This window comes from Anguilla rostrata, chromosome 1, assembly GCF_018555375.3.
Source record: "Anguilla rostrata isolate EN2019 chromosome 1, ASM1855537v3, whole genome shotgun sequence".
NCBI classification, from domain to species: Eukaryota; Metazoa; Chordata; class Actinopteri; order Anguilliformes; family Anguillidae; genus Anguilla; species Anguilla rostrata.
In genome coordinates this window covers 31,420,824-31,438,368 of record NC_057933.1, presented here as the reverse complement: position 1 = coordinate 31,438,368, position 17,545 = coordinate 31,420,824, and positions in this window count along the sequence as shown.

Genomic DNA, 17,545 nt, shown 5'->3' with positions numbered 1-17,545 from the left:
TTGAACAGGTGTACCTAATGAAGTGACCGGTGAGTATATATATATATATATATATACACATACACTTTATGACCAAAAATATCTGGACACCCTTTGGTCTGGGGCTGTTTTTCATGGTTTGGGCTTGGCCCCTTAGTTCTAGTGAAGGCTTAATGCAATGACTATAGCCGCGTTTCCACCAAAATTACCCGGAACTTTCAGTCCCAGGAACTACTTTACCAGGAACTAAAAGGTTCCTTCAGCCAATGGTTGTCTGCGTTTCCACCGGGGTCTAAAGTACCGCGAAGATTAGGCAAATTAGCCCACTGACGTTGTCGTCGGTCCATCTGTCATATGATTTCTTCTGTAACCCCATACTACCACCGAAGTAGCCTACATTATTTTCTAATAACTGGGACAGCCCGGAGGGGTTTATTCCACTTATATACAACGGGTTACCAACAATGACTATATATGGTTACTTTTGTATTTATTGATTTTCATATATCCTCTCAAACACATTCATTAACAGCAGAAAACATGCACACGTTGTAAACAATTTGCTGTTTTATTACTTTCTCGTCGTCAATTCCATATAGGCTAATCGCAAAATGACAAGAATAGAACGAAAACTCGGACTTGCGTGAAAATGTAAATTAGTAGTGGTACAGCCACCGTTTGCTTTCCTTCGACGTTACTGCTAGCCGAGCAGCGAAGTGTGCCCTCCAGATGCGAACCATGCACCATAAAAAAGAGTCCATAGTCTTCCCGGTCTTTTCGTGGAATTGAAAAATGGCAGTAAAATTGAGTAAAATTACGGCAGTCTGAAAAAGCTAAAGGGAAGATTACTAGAATTAACCTGTTATTTTACCCGGATAAAAAGTGCGGAAGGTGATTTCCAGTTTGCTTGTACTGTATCACCAATGTTAATTATGCAGAACTACCGCATACCTCACATAACTGTATCAAACGTTTTGAGTCAATTACAACGGGCTAACAAAGAAAATCTGGAAGAAAATATTCAGCAACCGAATTAATCCGTTTGAATGTTTTGGTAGCCTACGTAATATGCTGTCCCAGCACGAATGCTTAGCATTTTATAAAACGAATACTAAAGCAAGAAAAGAACAGAAGAGCACACCTTATAATTCCAAGACGTTGACAGGCTATAACCAAAAGTAGGCTACTGCGCCGCATAACATACAAGTTTGATTTGAAGTTATTATGAAAATAAATTGGTTTGCCGCTGCATATTTTCAAACATGGCGGGTAATGGCGGAAAATAAATACAACACAAATGCTACGATTACTCGACCAATCAGAAATGTTCGGCGCTGCAAGCTCCACCCAAAAGGTTCCTGTACTTTCGGAAAGTACTACCCCCCGAGCAGGAAAGTTTTGGGGGGTAAAACAAAGCCCCCAGAACTAAATTTAGACCCTAGTTCCAGCGGTGGAAACGCACTGAGTTCCTCAAAAGGTTCCTAGTTCCGGGGTATAGTTCCTGCGGTGGAAACGCGGCTATTCTAGACGATTCTGTGCTTTCCTAACAATTTGGGGAAGGCTCTTTCCTGTTTCAGCATGACAATGCCCCCAGGCTCCCAGCGAAGTCCATATAGAAATGGTTTTGTCAGGAATGGTGTGGAAGAATTTGACTGGCGTGCACAGAGCCCTGACCTCAATCCCATCCCATCCCGTGGGATCATTTGGAAAGCCTACTGCGCGCCAGGCCTAATTGACCAATCAGTGCCTGACCTATGATCTTCTGGCTGAATGGGAACAAATCCCTACGGCTGCAATGGTCCAACATATAGTATAAAGCCTGTTGGTTGTTAAAGGTTGTTATAGCAGTGAAGGGTGATATATATATATATATATATATATATATATATGAGGTTAAATTGCAGACACATTTAATTAGAGGATATGTACGTCCATATTGGGTGATCCGTGTAAGATTTATACGTAGTCCCCCTCAGTCCTTTTTCTATTTCAAGAGAATGCAGACCTACTGTACAGTATGAATAGGCACTTTGGGTTTTGGAGCATATTTAACCAGTGACCTTTCTGACCGTGACACCTTATTAGTGACCTTGAGACGTATAAGCCATTAATGCAGAGTTATGCTGTGTATTATGGCCACTTCATATTTCTTTGCCTTTTTTCAAGTAATCCACAACTTCATGGCGTGGGTTTAAGAGGCTAATTATCATCTGTCTAAATTTCTGGAAGTTGGAAGTCTATCAGGTCATCTTTCTTTGCACACACACACACACACACACACACAATACATACACAGACAAATCTGACTGATTCAAACCTGCTCATGGATATCAGCTTCAAATGGCGATAAAAACAAAGCAACACCTTTCCCTTCCTTTGAACTCGGCTCTGAATTCTGAACTTCAGCTGTTCTTTTGATTTAGATGGAGACAATTGATGAAAGTGTTTGGGATGTAGCCTACTGGCTCCATATCTCAGCCAAACAGTTATTTCTGTTCAACGCGACTGTCATTAATAAAATTTTATTCTCACTTTTATCATTCTCATCTTACCTAGGGACGTTCATCATACATTTCATATTAAGCTATCAATCACTTAGACCCTTGAGGAAGACACCTATTCCTATTCCCTATATCTCCACTGGTGACTGATTCTAATTGGTTTCATCAACGGTATCCTAAGGTGACACACTGGCAATTGAGCTGTTTCTAGCCGGAGGAAAGACTGGATATAATCTGTCCCTTTGTATCACTCAGAGGTTCTGATTCCATCGCAGCATAGTCCACACATACTTGTGCATAGTGCACAATCTAAGATGAGACTTCCGAAGAAATACTACTTTAAATACTACTATTTGATTAAATGGAACTGTTATAAGGACAGTAGATTTTGAGAGTAGTTGGTAAGCCTCTATGCCACGAGAGTTGACTTTTATTGTGCACTTTCGTACCAACTGCCTCTCTTTAACATTCACCTGGCACATTACAATAAGATTCCAAATGAGCAAAACGCTGCGTCAATACCTCGGTGGATAGTATTTTTAAAAGGCTCTCCTCTGTACACAAATTTTGACTGAGCAGCAGGGTAGCTTTCTTGCAAAAACATTCTGGAAACTTCAACTGAAAACTAGGTGTTTACCTTGAAAGTTATCACAGTCATATCCATTGGTTCAAATTGTACACACATGGTTTTGACTCGTGCTCAAACAGTGCGGCTATTTAAACTACCTGCGACAAACTAACTATGAGCCTGTTAACATACCTGTTGATTCAGGAACCCTTTGTCCTAGATGGCTTGCGTTGCTTGTGTGCAGAGGAAGTATTATATTATAATAATACAAATACATTTTCTGAAGAAATGTATGTTTAATAAAATGAATAGGCTAGCCTATTGATGTAGGCTACCAGTAGTCGCCCACCAAACACACACAATATTTTCTCAAGACCACTATCCCACATCCACTCCCACTGCTCAAAAGTACAATCGACAATGTATATGTGAGTTCTTTCTCATTAGGGACGGAATTACTTGTGTTTGAAGAACAGTTTTACGCCAGTGTCAGCCTGTCTACAGTAGACTACCCCAGTTCTGTGCGAAATGTGTCAGCGAATTTTAAGGTTTGTCTTCGGTGTTCCCTTAGACTGAGGAGCAAAAGCACCAGAAAACAAGGGAGCAAGAAATAAAGGTGAAATTTCATTTATTATTATTATTATTATTATTATTATTATTATTATTATTATTAATAATAATAATAATAATAATAATAATAATAATGTTACTGTAAATTAAGAAATCTTTGAGCCAAGTATACAAGGATGAATGTGTTTTATGGTCTAAAAGTAACACATTCAATTTACTATGCAATACGCCTGAGTGCAATACCACTATAAACTGAACTGCAATGCTATAGGGTCAGTTCCTTCATAAATCATCCAATATCCCCAGGCGGTGGGTATTTGAAACAGAAATAAAAATATAGTTATGCCTTTTCATCAATTGTATCACTCCCTTTTTCAAGCTTTATATCAGTATGTTGCCTGTGTACCCTCATCTGGCAACCAGCAGAAGCATCCTTTCCAAAAAAAGTAGGCCTTATAAAACACACACAAACACACACACACACAAAGAATTTGCTTTCACAGTAGAAGCAAAAGATGAAAAAGTTCAACCATTTGTGTTAATTTTTTGTTTCATGAGAAAAGAAGACGGCCATTTGGCTTGTGCGGCCTCTGCTTCCGCCCCAGTCTCTTAATGCTGCTACATAATCATGTTTGTCATTGTCAGACCTTTGTGCAAATGAAGCAAGGCAATGTTTTTTTCTGAAAATGAGGAAATGTTAATAGAAAACATGAGAAGTTCACCCTTTTTTCTCTACTTTGAACAGGGTTAAAACTGCCTGAAGGAAGACAATTCCTTTAAAATCATTCAATTTATACATTATTTAGAACCATATCTGTTCTTTGTGCAACCATAATGAAAACTCATTGATTTGATCACTTTGCAGTTGTATATTGCTAATATGGCAGTATATGCAATTATCAAATTATATAGTACAACACAAGGATCTTAACACTAAATCAACACAAAATAAATTTCTCAGGGATTTATTAAGCTATTCTGAATTGCGTATGATGAATGTTGTTCTACAACCGCTCACATTCAACTATGAATAAATCTTTATTGCATGTGTTTACTGGGTGGTTCCAGATCTGTAAACATTTCCAATTACTAGCCTATATGGTGGCATAAGATAAAAATCAACTGCTGTCCATGCTACCATACAGAAGGTAGGTATCAGGATTTACAAGTTGTTGTACAGTCTTCATCAAATTTAATGCAGAAAATGCATTTTATGATTCAATAAGCTTGTGCCTGGGCTTTTTTGGCAGGGTTGAGTCTGGGAGAGGGAATCGAGTCAACTGGGGCCAGGCCTACTTTTTAGTGGTCACATACACAAGGGCTGAATTGTCTAATCACCCCAAAGTTCATTATTATCCTTGGTGTTTCTAAAGCACCTCTTCATTGCTTGCTTTTTTTTGTTGAGGTTATTATTATTTTTTTCTTTTTGTGCCCCGCTTGATATGTTTGCTAGACTCAAATGGAGAGATGAAAGATTGCCCTGCAACAACGTACCGGGCAGTTAACCCCTTCATGCATATGCCAAATCTTCCCAATCCTTGCCCAGGGTAGGGGGTACCTCATTTCAAGCTTTTTAACTCCAGATGTGAGCATCACAAAGACTTTAAATATGGCTTAAATGAAGCAGGACATTTGTACCATTTACAATACTAGATTAGTTTATATTCTTGATTTAGGAAGAAATAAAGAGCCACAAACGCAGTTTAGGCAAAAAATCTAAACGGAATTTGCACTTTTTTAGTTTGCAATGAAATACTGAGAGATCCGATATATAAAACCAGCTAAACTATACATGTCCAGGATCAAAAACTCCTTGACCGTGTGCGTAAAATGCGTAAATGCGTAAAGTGCGTAAAATCTGAGGGTGGATATGCAGAACTATCTATCAAAAATGTCTAAATTATGCATAGCTGTAAATCACGACATAATCACGTATTTCACAACAAATCAACTGTTTTGACTCAAGAAACTCACTTTTGCATTATTTTCAAGTGGGAATTGCAAGCTTTCCATCAGTACAGTGGTCTAAAATATCTAGGGGTCTAGGAACATATCCAAAATCTCTCCAAAAACTAATAAAATGCTTTTTGTCCATTATAAAGCATATAATTATGCTCCTTATGAAGGTTTAAGATGAAACATTAATATCAGATTTAGAAATAATGCAAAAACATTATCATACAATGTGGTACAGTACCTAAATGTGTAATCATTACCTCTCATATGTTTTTTCTGTACTCTATATTATGTAATGTTTTTTTTTTTTTTTTTTGTATGGGGATGGGACAACATTAAAACAATATTCAACCATCTACCACATTTTGGTACCACATGTTCCGGCTCACATCACATCCGTGCATGAAACACAAACTCTGCAGAAGCTACGAACTAAGGGTTACATTACAGTGTGAAATGTAGCAGTAACAGGTACATATCATTGAAGAAATCTTATCTGTGTTCAGTAGATGAAGACAGAGAGAGAATCAGTTTTGTCATTCTCCAGGTGCAGTGTTTTTTTTACTGCTGCCAGAGTGAATGCGTAAGGGGGCGATGATGATTCACAATTTTGGTTACGCAGGGCTATAAAACGCTATTCCAAAAGTAAATTTAGACATATTATACATCGTTAGAAAACAGTCACATAAAGGATTAATTAATTCTCAATCAAGCCAGGTTGTACTAAAAAGGGTGACCACACCGTAAACAACATGTGTGGTATTACACACAGCTATTTTGGAAGGTACCCAGGTATCACAAATGAATGTATATTTCACAAGTGGATTGTTGAAGACAATAAATGACCATTGAACCTTGAAAGGAACATCTTTACATGTAAAACCAAAGGTAAGATTTTATATTTATTCCATATTTAGTTACTGATATTCATAATAGAATGCCATACTATAATTGTACTCTTGTTCATTTCAGTGTAGAGTGAGCAGCTGTACTGGAATACCTTTGGCTATTGTTGGCTTTATCTTGTTGCTATGACAGAATACTAATTTTTAGTGGTGAAAGAATATTTTATTGAATGTCCAGATAAACACTATTGTCCAGTGTGTCATGGGTGGGGGGTGTAGTTGCAGATGAGACTGCTGGTAGGGGGTGCTCTGTAAATGGAGGACAGGCTCAACAACGGTTGTGCTTAGAAACCCAGTCTTCAGCATAGTTGTCCTGAATCATCTACTAATAAAGCTAGAACACAGAGTTTGTTTTTTTACAGCTCATAGTTTAGTTGCAGGAGCACTGAAAGTCTGAGCTGAACAATCTCATGACGCTAGCATCATGGCCACTAGGGGATTGCACCAATAAGTTAAGTTCAATGACCACCATTTTTTTATTGCGAGAGGGTTACAGAAATGCTACGAGGTAAAAACACAATTTAAAATTTAATTAAATTTCCAATTTCGTTCCCTCACAGTTGAGGCCCTTTAGTGGCTGAGGTCTGGGGCTGCAGCCCATGTAGTACATTGGGTGGACCAGGCCCAGCTCCTACGGGTGGAATGTATAACAATTTGGTATTGAAACTCAGGACAGGACAGATCAATATTTAGAATAAAGATCTCTCCACTAGTGAAACAGCTGGCTCAGTTGCAGGAGACATAACATCAGGATCTCCACAGCCTGCAGGCCCACCAATAGCAGACTCCGGAAGCTGTGACAGCATTGCAGGCAGTGGATTGAAGCATGCTTGTGGACCTGAGCCAAAGCGGCAAGTCCTGCTCCAACCTTCCAGAGTGTGTGAGTAAATAATGTGCGAGACCCGCGTTAGATTGGCGGGCTGTCCAGGGTGTATTCCTGTCTCTTGTATGAGTAGGTGAGTGAATTGTGTGTGAGCCCTGCAATAAATTGGTGGCCTACCCAGGGTGTATTCCTGCCTCTGGGATAAGCTCCAGCACCCCTCATGACCCTGCCCTGGATAAGTGGGTATAGATAATGGATGGATGAACATCAGTTTGGGTCTCGAAAAGCATGGATTTTTATTTTTGGGTCATTGATATAATTTGTGCACCCATTCTACACCAACAAAAATAGCTATTTAAAAATAAATAAATAAATAAAAGTGTATTGTAAAAATAAAGTTAAAAAATAAAATAAAAGTGAAATTGGCCTGCTTGTTGATGTCTTTAAATGAATATAAGCAAATTAACCTATATTCACATACTGTAATCCTCAATGCTAGTCAGTTCTCCTCAATTAGGCTATAGATGAGTAATTTATTTGCATCACAAAACTGTGCATATTTTATCAACATTATTTTAAATTGTGGATGTAATCTTTGTTCTCCACACTGCTACTTGAAGAATACTCATGGTAAAAATCTGCAGTGTGCTGATTTTGTCATTTAAATGACCCTGAAATTATGATTTTGTTGAAGAAGATTTTTCTGGAAGCTAACGGGGTAGTTAACAGAGTGGTGTATGTATATATGTTTCATTCAGTGTAGACTACTTATTGGAAAAAACCAACAGATCCCCCCCCTCTCTTTCATGCACACAGCTTACTCAGGTTGGATAGCTATAGTTTCTGTTCAAATAAACTGTTATGTCCAAACAAATGTAGTTAATTCTCCAATTACCTGTATTTATTCCTTTTTTGTGGGGTGGGGCTGGTGAAAACCACTAGCCACAGTGAGTGGTGAGCCAAAAAGTTAAAGGCAGACTATGCAGGATTTTTTACATTCTGTAGTTTTTATTTCATTGAGACAATACAGTACAGTAGTTCATAATGTTGAGGAACTATTTTTGAATTATAAAAGCATTTTCTTTTTCAGTTTATAATTGACTTCAGTGTCCCTCAGGTAAGGGTGGTGGTAGCATTCATGCACTTTGTACTATGCAGTTCAGCGTAAGGATGAGTAAATATATTTTATTTTATAAAAACATTTTGCCTATGTTTGCAACTTGATTTGACTGTATACTGTACCTCAGTGTTATAAAATCCTATTATGGCTATGTAACATATAGGTCATTAATTGTTAAGCACAGCTTTAAAAAGCAAAATATTTGATGTTAAACTGGATCATTATTGAAGTCATTGTAAAACCATGATTTTAATGTTTTAATATCTCAATTACAGTGTCAGTGACTATAATGGTAAAAATAAGGGATTTTTGGCATTTTATACCGCTCTGGGTTAAACTGCACATACTTACGATTTTAGCCACGCCAGGTTTTTATCCAAATTCATATACAACCAATTTTATTGGTTGAACAGATACAGATACAAATAGAAATAGTGGCATCTTCCTCCACCCCTGTTTACCTGAATTTCATTTCAAATTAAAGGAGAACAACTTCATTTTAGCCTAGATATTTGCATTAGTTGCACTTTATTTCTACCTAAATTATGAATATAACCTAATCTAAGTTAGTATTATAAATGGTACAAGTGTCTTACTTTATTTAAGCCATTTTACAAGCCTCTTTCCATGACTCAGTTCCATGTTCACATCTGGACTTAAAACGCATTAAATGGAACACCTCCTAAATGGGTAAGTATTGGCCAGATTTGGCATCATTTTTTTAAGCAAAAAATTCTCAAAGAACTTAAATTCATGTGTTCAGCAAGCTAATGAGCATATTGATTCACTTCTTAAATTTGATCAGTTAAATTTTGTTACATCTTTTTATGTAATTATAATATAGTGCAACAAGCACAATATGAGCTTCCTGGCATGCATAGCTATATTTCTTACATAATGAGGCTTAATGTGAATAATCCCTCTAAACATGAAAAAGCACCCAATTTAGAAGTTAACAGCTTTAAAATTCTGGGATTGCAATTGTGGTTGGGACAAAAACCAACACACACAGTGGTACCCAAAGGCAAAGTTTGAGAACCACTGCTCTAGTCTAATCTCTTGAGTAGCAGCCTTTCAATAAAGAGGACTCTGCTCAGTCAGTGTTGTAAATGAGTAATTTACTACTGTACAGGTCTGGATTCAATGCATCTTTGACTCATGTGACTTAAACACTGAACATGTGTGCTTTTTTCTTGACAATACCGTCAAGCCAATACAAAAATGTAATTAAATGTTGGCTAAATCCAGGCCATGAAGTATAAACTTATTAACAACTATTAACAAAAATGTATTTACAAATGGACATAATGAATACCGAGTAATTTCCTTGCTAAAAGGGTACAGCAGTAATGAGCAATTCACAACCTAATAATAATTTCTTAAAAGTCACATACACTCAGTGGCAACTTTATTAGGTACACAGGTTTGTTGATGGAGATGACCTGTTCCTAACACCAAATCATGAGCCTGCAAGTCAATATATAAAGAATCTAGATATCGTGAAAAGGTTTAGTTGTTGTTTGACAAAACATTAGAATGAAGAAGTATGATCTACGTGACTTTGACCATGGCATGGTATGGTTTTTCGTGCCAGGTGTAGTGGTGTGGAGCATTTCAGTACAGCTGCCTCCTGGTATGCTCACACATACACACTGCAGTCTCTAGTGTATAGAGAATGCGGCAATCAACAAAAAACATCCAATGAGTGGCAGTTTTGTGGGTGAAAATATCTTGTTAATAAAATAGGTCAACAGAGAATGGGCATACTTTTTCAAGCTAACAGAAAGGCAACAAATACTTAAGTAACAGCTGTCTACAACAGTGGTGTGTAGACAGGCATCTCTGACCTCAAACCTTAAAGTGGATGGGCTAGAGCAGCAGAATATCACACTGAGTTCCACTTCTGTCAGCTAAGAACAGGAAGATGAGACTACAGTGGGCATGTTAAAACAAACACTGGATGATTGAAGACAGGTAGAATGTTGCCTGGTCTGACGAATCTTGATTTCTGCTGTGACATGCAAATGGTAGGGTCAGAATTTGGCATAAGCAGTGTAAATTCATGGATCCATCCTGCCTTATGTCAGTGGTGCAGGCTGGTGGTGTAACCCTTTATGACCAAAGTCTACCCTTTTTCAAATGGATATTTCTAGAAGGATAATGCACCATGTCACAAAGCATGCATGACTTCAAGCTGGTTCCAGAAATTGCATTGACTTCAGTTTACCCCAATGGCCTGCACAGTCTCCAGATCTCAATCCATTAGAGCACCTTTGGGTTGAAGTGAAAATGGAGAGTCACAGCATGAATGTGTGGACAAAGATCTGCAGGAACTGTGTGATGCTATTGAGTCAGCATTGATAAAAACTCCTAAGGAATGTTGATGAATCCATGCTGTGAAGAATTTAGGCTGTTCTGGAGACAAAAGAGGGTTCGACCCAGTACTAGATAGGTGTGCCTAATAAAGTGGCCACTGACTGTATGTTAAGCTAAATATGTGCGGTATCACAAAGGTAATTTGAGTGAATTCAATCAATAACATTTTAATCAAATATGGGCTTTACTTATTAAAAATGAATTCTGAAAATGAGGCGAAAGCTTTTTCAGATGTTTCTTGTTTGCAACAGATTAAGGACATCTTCTCACAGTTTTTACTAAGAAGATTCAGATACATTTTTTCTCTGATTGTGCAGTATTGCATTTTCTGGATTACTGTGTTCCCACTAGAAGCCAGTTACTCCTCTGTTACACTGGAATCATGAAGCAATCTGCTACAGCCTTATGAAAATACATACACCATCTTTTATTTATTTGAATGTCAATAACAGCTATTATTCATCCACTCATTAATATTAAACATATTTGGGGTTTGCTTATACAACTTCTGCTCCATGATCCCAGCAGTGAACAGAAAATGATTTCCCTCAAAATTGGGGGTGGGTTAAACAGGTGTTCCAAAGCAATGCTGCCCAATATTTCCTAAATATTCATGTAACTTGACCCTGTGTTTTTTCATTGTACCATCTAAAGAGAATGTCTTCATTCTCTGTCACAAGTTTCTGTCACATGAAAGTGAAAATGTCAATCATTTATAATGGGAAAAAACATATTTTTGTTGAGATATTTCTTTTGGTTGTAATGAGTAACTGATAATAATAATAATGCATTAATGTATGAACCAAAAGGAAGTCAAATCTTGAGAGACATGTATACATATAGGCCTACATAGCCTGCAAGTTAAATTGTACGGTATACCTCGAGTGTACATACTAACATTGTTATCAAATAGGGTTGCCAGATGTCCAGTTTTTGAGCGGAATGTGTCATTTTCAAATAATTTGTACATGTCCGGTTTGATTTTATGAGTTATTCGTGGAAGATATTTACCTGTAGTTTATAATCAATTTGCATGTCTGTGACTCTCTGATCTGACATTGGTTTCGAAGTTTTCCCTGTTGACGGTGGTTCCAAGGGCATTCCCCCGGTCTGACAATGTTTTGAGGGGAACCCCTGGACCAACAGATCCATTGTTTGCTGACTACGTAGCTGTCCTCAACATTGGTTGCGAGTGGAAACTGCTAGCAGCTAGCTGGTTTACTGTAGTTAACTTTCAACTAGTTACGTTCACTGACTAGCTAGCTATTGTTCAATATTTTTAACAATAAAAGTTTGCTAGCTAATGCGCTGTTGTAAAAATACAAATAATAGTTAGCTACTAGTTCAGCAGGAGGCTCGTTAGCCATCCAGTCTGGTGCCATATATGCCACTGCTGGCTACCTATACTTCAGTAATGTTAGCAAAGAGCATAAAGGAAAAGGTAGTTTCATTTTTCATTTTAAATGAACTGAACTGCTGTTAACAAGCTAGCTAGCCATGCAGCTGATTTAATGAAGCTGCTTCGCTAAGTAGCCAGCCTGTTGTAGCCCTACAATGAAACAAACGTGTAGGCTAGCTGGCTTCATCATGTTTTGGTTAACAGTTGTCTGGGTTTGCAAATTCTGGTTTTATGGCCTACCTAATGTTAGTTATGCAGCTGTTGGAGTCATGAGACAATATTATGTGGGGTTTGCAAATGGTAGAGAATGCATTTAAGTTTCACACAAAGATTATACAGAGTAAAAGCAACATTTTCTAATTCTGGGGCAATTTTTATTAGTTAATGAGCCAGAAACATACCCTACCTATGCACGCGAACACAAAAGCGTGAGCTACACACTGTCGATTTCATGTGTAGTGGAGTCACCTGAAATTCTTAACGCAAGCATTAACAGTGTCAAGCATCATAGCAAGAGGGACTATAGCAGGGAACAACAAGATGAAGCCACCTTCTTCAATTTGTGCTTCCTTCCGCTCAGTCTTTCGGAACTATCCTGAATTGCCCCCTAGAGGTGTCAGTTTATTAGCACCACAGAATGCATGTTGAGTATGTACAAGCAGGACACTGAATTTGCAGTGCATCAGGCAAAGGTTATCATTTGCATTTGTGTACTTATGTTGGGTATGTTTCCGGCCTTACAACCCTTCTGCCTGTGTTTTAGTGTTTGACAATTGGCTACTTACAGTGGTCACTGGTTTCAGTTGATGCGTTTGCCTCTGCGGCGGCAGTTCTGCTAGCCAGAAGGAAATGCATGCGAAATCTTACAAATCTTTGAGCAAATAGAACATAAACAAGACCAGGTCAAAACCTAGTATATGGCTGGACCGAACCGGCCAACCAATGGTGTAACTTCATCAGTCAGTCACTCAGTCACAGACATGCGTGGTGTAACTTCATCACTAACTCAGTCACAGACATTTGCGTTTATAGGGCTGGCCCCGCTGTTGCGGTCCAGCCAAAAATGTTTCTATAGGTTTTTACACAAATACGTGGTCATTTAACAGGCTGTGTATAAACTGTCAAACTCTGTTTAGATCATATTTTGTCATTGGTTCTAGATGCAGCTATGTGCCCAATGGGGAGAATTATTGATTGTGGTACTGGAGCATTTGTGATGATGTAATTATCAGGAAAAAGAAGAAGTAGAAGAAGAATAAAAAAATGTGAAATTCTCTAAGTTTGGGGCTTTTTTGTGTGGACATGTGAAGTTCTCTCTGTTTACATGAGGTGAGAAGGTACAGAAGTTAATGTTTTTAAGGGCTAAGAGTCTGTGGTCATTGTGGATATTTCTGTAGGAAACCCTGAAAAGTACTGAAATCTCGGTGATGTATAAGTATGGGGCATGCTGCCCTACCAAACCGTAACTTAGTGGGATGGCATACCTGCCATCCCAATTTATCACACTGGAATCAGTGTGTTAGGTGCAGGAGTGCGCCTAACATGCATGTCTTTGAGTGTGGGAGGAAACCGGAGTAAACCCACGTGAACACGGGGAGAACATGCAAACCCCGCACAGAAAGGCCCCAAGCCGAGATTCGAACCCACGACCTTCTTGCTGTGAGGCGACAGTGCTAACTACTGTGCCACCGTGTCCACCCAAGGGGGCTGGATCCACTCACTCATTTGGTAATCTTTTGATTACTTCATCTTGATTACTTCATCTTCTTGAAAAAGCAGCATGTGGAACATAGACATACATATATAGCCTATGCTCTGGGTGAAAGAGGGTGGTCACCTCTGGTTCCAGTGCAAACTTACCAAGTTATCAACGCTCATATGTCATTTTTTGCTGTGATGGTTGACACTGAACCCATATTCATACTGAATCCGACCATCATCTGACAGGCGCAATATGCTCTCTAATGGTGAAGCCATGCATCCTCCGACGAGATTGCCTGGCATCGCCTTTGCCTCCCATAATTGATAGCGATATCACAGAGAAATTTCAAATGTCTGCATATAAATATGAAAACTTAATTTAATTTAGTTAAGGTGCACGTAGCTGCTTCCGAGCATAGTATTGTCCTGTCTGGCACCGTGGATCCACACTGTGGACAGCTAAATATAATTAATATCAGGAAGCATGCAAATCCAATGAATCTTACAGAGTTTAAGTGGTGGCTTCCACCGTAGAGCAAGAAACTTCTTGGCTGCCATAAGTCCAGCGAGCCAAACATTTTTCTGATGCAATCCATGCATAAGACCCGAATCGTTCAAGAGCATTATACCAGGGGTACAAGGGATGTTCTTGAGTAAAATATTATATAAATAAATCTGAAGCCAACATTGCTTAACCTCAATGCATTTCCAGAATGTATGCATGAAAGTGCTGGAGTAGAAAAAACATTTGGGAGAAGAAGAGCGTTTCATAATGTAGTGCTTTCTCAGGGTAAGATAAGTCCAATGCAAAAAAAAATCATAGTGTGTTGTCTGATGATTAGGATTTTTTGATGTGACAAGTACACTCTGACAAATATTATCCCAAGCAAAGTCAACTTCATCTGAAAGATCTATATTCCATGCAGATTGAACAAGAGCTTGTAAAAAGCTTCGCAAAAAACAGGAATACAATGAGGAAATTAAACTTTAAGTTATCCCCCTGCGTAGAACTGTATAAAGAGAATGCAATGGTAAAGCTGTTCCCCACGGTACCCTATAGGCTCATAGCACAGAGCAAACAAAGTTAAAAGAAGTGAGAGCTGTTTGACAAATCAAATTCAGTTTTTAAATCCAAAAACACACAGAGACCTTCATTGCCAAATAAATCAGCGAGCAAGATACTACAGAAACCACACCAGATATTCAGCTGACATGAGGATGAGAACATGAGAGGAAATAGATTTTAAAGTGAACCATTCCTTTAAATATTTTTCTTTTGCATTTTCCTTTATACTGAAATACTTAAGCTTCTTTTAAATATAAACTTACTTGAGTAATTTCATGATTCGCTACTTTTACTTTTTCTCATACAAAGTGTCTCTGAATTAAGAGTACTTTTGCTTTAGTAAGTATTTTCAGTATTCTTCCCACCCCTGCCTAAACGTTATGACCCATCCACTGTCCATTGTGAACCAATGAATTCAATCAAGCCTGCCTCACACATCAACCCACTACTACATTCATCCATTTGGCAGATGCTTTTGTTCAAAGCCATTATGGCAAAACCACATAGGTCAAATAACAAGCTCGAGAACAGAATAAGTTTTACCACCATATATGTGAAAAGCTTACAGATCAGCCATTACACAATGAATAAAATGAAACATTAAGTGCAAAATGCTTGCTCTTTTGTTTAATATATTTATAACTGTGCAAGATGCTTTAAACTCTTTAAAAAGTACTTTACAAAAAATCCCTGGTTATCATTTAATTTTCTTCTTTCAGCTGTGAACCAGACTCTCTGACTGTCCTCCTTGCTTTGTCCTCATTTGCTCACTCTTTGTTGTCGGGTCTCCTGTGCCCTGCCCATGACCCGAGACCTGCACATACAAGTTCAGCACACTTGTCTACAGAAGTGATAGAGAGATAAAAGTCAAAATAAAGAGAAAAATCTAAATTAGAATTTTCTTCTCATTAACCATAAACATAAATAAATTAGATGGCTGGTACATTCATTATAGCCATTAACTGATTTGTCTACTTGATGCAACTGTTTGTTCTTCTCGTTCATTAAAACCACCTGCCTAATATTGTGTAGGTCCCCCTCGTGCCACCAAAACAGCTCTGACCCGTCAAGTGTTTTTAAAATCATGTGGAAATAATTAACCCTCTAACAATATCTTAGCTTTCTATAGCCCTGTAGCAACTAATAATGTAATAAACTACCAATAGTGTAATAACTCCCAATAATGTAATGCATTTAAAAAATGCTATGTAATAAAAACCAATAATGTAATAAATAATAGTAGTAGTAGTAGTAGTGGTGTACTTTATTGATCCCCAGGGGGAATTTGCACTGTTGCAGCATCAAAGACAAAAAGGAAACACAATCAGATACAAATTTACAGTAGATACAAAATATCAGATACAAATATACAGTAGATACAAATATATACAGAAATCCAAATATACCAGAGGACACCTTCAGAGGTGGAGTCCATGCCTCGACGGGTCAGAGCTGTATTGGCGGCACGAGGGGGACCTACACAATATTAAGTAGGTGGTTTTAATGCTGTGGCTGATCAGTGTATATATATATATATATATATATATATATAAGGAATTTGGACGGCACTGTATGGCCAAGGAAGCTATTATGAGGCTGACATAGGCTAAACCTTAGACTTACCAAGACCATATGGTATGTGGTTTACCATATTCTTACTCATCTCCAATATACCAGCATAAGAGAGCTGAGCAAAAATGTTGCAAGTTCGAATCCCAGGATGGGCTATTGCACCCAAATATGCATCCAAATTTATTCACCTTACCATATAAATGGGTAACATTTAAAAATATATGCAGTACAAGTCTCCATGAACCAGGGTTCCTACTAAGGAAATACTTATTAAAAGTGCAGTCAAATTAAATCAGTATGACTGCGTGATGAATGATACACAATCTCCTAATTTGTAGAACAAAAATACAGAAATTCTTGGTAATTGAATCCCCCCAGTTTCCCACCAAAATAACTACACTACCACAAGTACCTACCATAGCCAGATGAACAGTGACCAACTCCAAAGCAGTAAATGGACTGAAAATGAGAGGAAGAATTATATAACTCTATATTGATTTTTTTCTGAAAAGAGTTAATTATTGCTGTCAATATATTTATTTTTAAAGCAACGTCATGTAACCTGTTTTGCTGACAGTGAATTAGAATGATAGGTCCTTGTCCACATGTTCAAATGTGAGAAGGTATGAAGGAATATTTATGCAGCTACGTATTCCAATTTCCCTGCACACCTCATTGATGCTGACAGCTCTAACATCATTCAATTTGACTGTTGGATATTAAAATGAAAAACACTGATCTACTCACTCAGACTACTGTCAGGATCACAGTGCTCAAGTGTCACTGCCAATTGCACAAGAGAAGCTGCAGTTTGTTTGCCGAGTTAATGAGTTTGTCCAGTCTAGGGCTATGCTGGCAAGGCTCCCCAATTCTAACAGAACTTTAATTTTCTAACTGCTTGAGTGTCAAAATTATTCAAGTGGAGGCATGAAGAATAATGACAAGGTAAAAGATCAGTTAGCAAGAGAGCTGGAGTCACTTAAAATGTGAACAATGGTGACATGGAATC